Below are 6,184 nucleotides of genomic sequence, written 5' to 3' on the forward strand. Positions count from 1 at the left end.
AGCAATTACGAACTAGAATGCTCATTCCTGAACACAAAAATGGTAGGCTCCCAACTAGCTAGTGTGAGTTACTTGTAATCAACATGTTGTATGCCTGAACCAATAGTGAGTTGGTATGTAATGGCTACTCAAAGTGTAGAGCTTGTTGATTCCATGAGTGAGCTAAATTTTTGTTTGATTGACTGATCAACCATAATGAAATTGAGTCGAACTGATGTAGCTCACTCATGTTATTGCTAGGCACTAAGAATTTGAGGTAAAACTCAACAATAACTTTATAAAAGATGTGAAGCGATGGATGATAAGCACCCAAAAGTGTATTATGAAACCCCGTTGAGACATATAAATTTGGTTAACTATGTGTTTAATAATCATGAAATAAATATGTTTTTATACTTTTGCAGGTATTCGCAGTAAACATGGAAATATGGTTTAAACCTGCGATAAAGCACGAGGAACGACATATATATGAATTCTTCCAAATCCACACAGAAGCATCAAACTTCCGAAGCTCCTACCTCTTGAACCAGGACTCCGAATGCGACAAGTGAGCTGCTCAGACAATTAGGGTGATGAACTCTACGCATAGGCGGGAAGTTGTAAAATTGTCCAAAGACCGGACCGCCACTGGACTACACATAGGACCCACTATGCGGGCCCACAAGATTGGATGAGTCATCAATCATGGAGCATGTCAAGACAAAAATGACAAATTATTGGTGCAAAGTTGACACCTTGTATGTAATTAATTAGATTAGGTGTTAATAGTGAAAAAAAGGCAAGGTGTCACTTTGTTTTAATGTGGTGGATAAAAATGAAGTAAATGTGGTTTGATGTTTCACATGGGAGGAAATGAGATGTCTCTCAAATGGAGAAGAAAACAAAACAAGGGGGGGGCATTCCATTTACTCCCTTGACTTATTTTCCTTACCTTGTATTATTTTAGTTCCTTAGCCATTTTTATTATTTAGTTTTAGTTTTGTAAGAAAAGCTTGTAATAGTTTTAATGGAGGAAACTTTGGTTTTCTTCTAGAAAATAAATAAAAATCAAGTGAGTTTAGATAGTTACTTTTCTTTTTCTTCTTTCTCTCTCTCTTTTTGTCTATGAGTCTAGGAAGAATCAAATGAACCTATTCAATTCAACAACAAAAAGTTATTTTCACATGAGGAGGATTAGCTCTCCACCTTTTCTTTAGCAATTTGTATTTTGTCTTAGTTTCATGATTTCTAATCTTAATGTTTTTCTTTAATGTTTGTGTAGGAAAGAAACTTAGTATTTGTATTAACTTACTCATTAGTTCCCTAAGAGTAAAAACCAAATTGTAGTTGTCCTAGACTTTAGGTTGGTTCGAATCCTTATTTCAACTTTACGAACGCGAAGATCGTGAGTAAGGAAACTTTGAATTAAACTCTTTAAGCCAAATTAGAGAGTCAAATCTCTAACGTAGTAAAAGCTAAAATCAAAATGGCGCCGCTTGGTTTTTCTAAAGGCATAGGACTTGTGCTACAGATTGGAAGTTGCATCAAGGGGAACCCCCACTCTCTTCCTTTCTTCCCTTTCGCTCTTTTTACGCTTTTTTGTTATTTTCAATTTTCTCTAAGTAAACAACCCGCTTAAGCTCCGCGGATTTTTGCTTTGTACTTCCGTGTACCAAAAGTTAGGACTGGGAAAGTACACTTCAGCGATTATAAGAGTTACGTGAAAAGTTGAACTCATTGTGACATCAAAGACACGCTTGTGTATTGACACGCCAGCGTCCGCTGGTCTAACCCGCGTCCGCGGGTGTATTTGTTCTGTTGGTGCTAATAATTTACCTCCAGCATCCCCTGATCTATCTTGATCCATATCCAGGCCTAAATCTCTGGACCTGTAACTGCAAATTCGACTATTCTATTGGGATTAATCACGTCGACGATTTGAAACGTCTGTTTCATTTCTTTGGCGGACTAGCGGGAAGCTACAGGTTCCAAAGTTTAATTTTTTATTTTGTTGCATGAATGCCATGTACGTAGTTATTATAAATTAGTTTATGGATTATTATTTATGTCTTAGGCTAGAAATATGCATGAATCATGTTAATATGCCCATAAATATTTATATGCGATTAAGTGGGTATGAATTGCATATTAATGTATATGTACATACCAATGGTACTATTTTGCATGGTTATCTATATTTATATGTATAAGTGTCTATTATTGCATGTTTAGTATTTCTCACGATATCGTTACCGGCATTGTCTAATAAGTCGATTTTGTCAAGAAAGAGGAGAACATTCCAACAAGGGTTAAAATCTGAGTTGGGTAAGTTGTTTCTAAACCCTACGGGGTAAAGTTGCTCTCTATATGACACTCGCAATCTCAATGAGTATTGTCGAAATCGAATTATTATGCAATACAAGAGTCGTATTTTAGTTTATGTATAATACCTTGCATGTTTAGTTTTGTCATATTTATCTGCGTCATTATATTGTATTAAGCATGCTAATGTATTTCGATCATTATGAGTGATTCAAATTTGCCTCAATTTACTTGTTGATATACGTTTACGTAATATCGATTTACAAATTTGTGTACATATACGTATTACTGATGTATATTTGCCTGTACGTATGGAAGTATTTATCGATGACATAAGCTTGCCTATTCGTATAGATATATGTATGAGTAGAGTATCTTCACATGCTACTGCACCTAGTATTGTATGAGTAGATCGTATTTTCATGTTTGTATTTTCACCCTTGCATAAATCTTTAAGAAAAAAAAAAAAAAAATTAAGTTAAAATTAATACCGCCTTTGCATAAATTTTAATTCCATAAATCTTAATCATATTCCAACGGTGTCTAGGAAACTTGAAAGATTGAGGTTACTTAATTAGAACCGTGCTCGCACGGAAAGCCTCCCTCATATCTCTCTTGTGACCTGGCTATTGGTTTATGCACACGTATTCCTAGCTTCACTGCTATGTTAGCAGCAGCTTAGGCCTACGTTGATGCAACTCTAATGCTTAAGATAATAATAAAATTGGAGTACTACTAAATTCCTTCTGTAAATTAGATCTAATTTTAGGCTTGCATGAGATTAAGGTCTGGTTCCACTAAAGAAATCGAACATACCTATCGTCGAAAAAAATACGATAAGCAATTGCGTAAGTTCACACCTAAAAATTGTTCTTCTTCTGTTAATTACCTTCATCACGATCCTTCGTCGCCATCAACTTCTGTCATTATGGCCGACGATCCTCCACCAGCTGAGAAGCCCCTCTCGGACTTCTATACTGCATTACAGGAAGGACCTTCTTCCTGCATCAAACTTGAGGACATTGTCGGTGATTTTCGTATCCCACCAAACGTTTTTAGTTTGTTACCTATATATCATGGTTTGGAGCACGAAAAACCTTACAATCATCTTCGTAGGCTGCAACAAGTGGCCACAACATTTCACCATCCAAAGTCTAAGGAACAACTCTTGCTTCGGTTGTTTCCATTCACTTTAGCGGAGAAAGCGCCAATTTGGCTAGCAGGACAACAGCCACAATCCATAGACACATGAAATAAATTAGTTCAAGCTTTCATGCTTCAATTTTACACTTTCGAAAAGAAAACGATCAAATGCTTCAAAAATTCAATTCTTTTCGTCAAAATCCTCATGAATCCTTTATGGAAGCATGGAGTCGTTTCAATCGATCTTACGTTAGAATGTCCTCACCACCAACTAGACAAACCTGTCCTTGTTCGTTCACTCTTTAATGGTCTGTCTGATCATCAAAAAGAAACTCATGATATAATGAACGGAGGTTGCTTCATGGACAAAGGAGCTACTGAAGCTTATACTTTTCTTGAAAAACAAGCAAAAAGGTACACACCGGGTAACACCGAAGTCGTCTAGGTCATCGAAGGACAATGTTACAAAGGCCACATCTATTTTTGAGGTAAAACCCGATCCCGAAATAAAAATTTGATAGAATCCTTAACTAAAAAGTAGATGCCCTTGCGGTTCAAGTAAAAGATCAACTACCAAAACCAAATGAACGTTGACACCGCCCATGTGTCCTTTGTCTTAGTCCCCGACCATCCCGATGCATATTGTCCCTTGTTATATGTTTCCCCTACTCAACAATCGGAGGAGGCATGTGCATTCAACATTCCCATGCACCGTGGAGACAACATCCGAATTTAAACTTAAGCCAAAATAACCAACAAATGGGGGCTCCTCCAGGTTTCGCTAATCCACATGTTCGACCTACCAACAATTTTATTCCATACCGCCAAGGAAATAATCAACAATACCAACAAGGTTAATTTCAAAATAATTCCAATGCTAATTATCAAACCAACCGCAGCCTTGTTCCAGCTAATCCAGATACCAACTATAATCAGCAACTTCTAAGCAATAGTCGAGAACTACTACCTGTTGCATAACTGGGGCCACCCGTTACGGATAAGACAAACGAGACTTTCTTGGCTTACATGAACCAACAGTCTCAAATTTTAACGTCTATCCAACAATCACTTCAACAATTGGCAAGAAAAAGTCGAAGAAGTGTTTCTGGACAAGCGGTTCCAAACCCTAAACCAAAGAAACCACAGCCTTTGAACTTACTAATGCACCTGGTACAAGCACCTCCAATCAAGGTGAGGTGCATGCAATCACTACTCTATGATCTGGAAAAACGGTAGACAATCAAATACGTATGCCAGATGATCAACCAAAGGAATCCGAAAGTGAATCTATTTCCAATAATGAACCTACGGACGATTCACCAGATCAAACAAAGTCAACATCTCAGAATTTAGGAAATAAGCAAGAAGACCCTTTTTCCAAATTCCGCCCTAAGGCACCGTTTCCTACACGCTTAGCAAAGAATAAACCTGATGAGAATTTTGCTGAAATTCGAGAGACTTTTAAAAATTTGACGATCAACTTACCTTTTCTCGATGCCTTAAAACTATTACCAAAACATGCAAAATTTCTGAAGGATATGTGCACCACAAAAAGGAGAACTAATGTTCCTCAACAAGTGTTCCTCACCGAACAGTTTCCATCCATCACAGAACACAATGGTATAGTCAAATACGAAGACCCTGGTAGACCAACGGTTCTATGCACCTTAGGTGACAAATATACGGCTACTGCGCTACTAGACCTAGGAGCTAGTGTGAACTTACTTCCGTATTACTTATTTAAACAACTAGGTCTTCATGAGCTCAAACCTACCACCATGACTCTACAGTTAGCCGATCGTTCCATAAAGTATCCAAAAGGAATTGTGGAAAACGTCCTCGTAAAAGTCCAAGACTTTTTCTATACTGTAGACTTTGTTATTTTGGATACAGAAGTTGCATGTGATTCCATTCCTATCATCTTAGGACGTCCATTCCTAGCAACTGCTAATGCTCTTATTAAATGTAGGGATGGTTCAATGACCATGTCCTTCGGAAATCTATCGGTCGAGGTGAATGTGTTCAAGTTGATGAAACAAATTCCAGAGCCTGATATTGATGGTGAGGTGAACAGGGTTGACAGCATTCCGCAAGAGTATTTAACAAACTCGTTTCCAGAAGATGAAGTGTACCAATTTCTTTCCTTTAGCGAATCCGAGTTTGAGGACGATGATTATACACAAGAAGTAAATGAGTTATTAGAGTCAATACCATTATTTGACCCTACGACCGATGTCCAAGAACTGGATGAACATCAATCTGTTTACTGCATGGATGATGACTTTCCTCAAGAATCTTTAATACCCACTCCGCCCAGTTATCATTTCTTCACAATTAACTGACGATCAGGAAGCTCGTTTAATTAATGTCATTCAATAACATCGTTCTGCTATTGGATGGTCCCTCGATGACATTAAAGGCATTGAACCTACTGTGTTCACCCATCGCATACACCTTGAAGAAAATGCTAAGACGTCGCATGAACCGCAGCGTTGCCTAAACCCTACCATGAAAGATGTGGTACGAGATGAAGTTTAAAAATTACTCGATGCGGGTATTATTTACCCTATCTCTGATAGTGTTTGGGTGAGTCCAATACACGTTGTTCCCAAGAAATCTGGCATTACAGTTGTGCGAAATGATAAAGATGAATGCATTTCCGCTCGTATCCCAGTGAAATGGCGAATATGCATTGACTTATCGCAAACTTAATGCCGTCACTCGTAAGGATCACTTTCCA

The sequence above is a fragment of the Coptis chinensis genome, chromosome 2 (assembly GCF_015680905.1).
Source record: "Coptis chinensis isolate HL-2020 chromosome 2, ASM1568090v1, whole genome shotgun sequence".
Taxonomy (NCBI): domain Eukaryota; kingdom Viridiplantae; phylum Streptophyta; class Magnoliopsida; order Ranunculales; family Ranunculaceae; genus Coptis; species Coptis chinensis.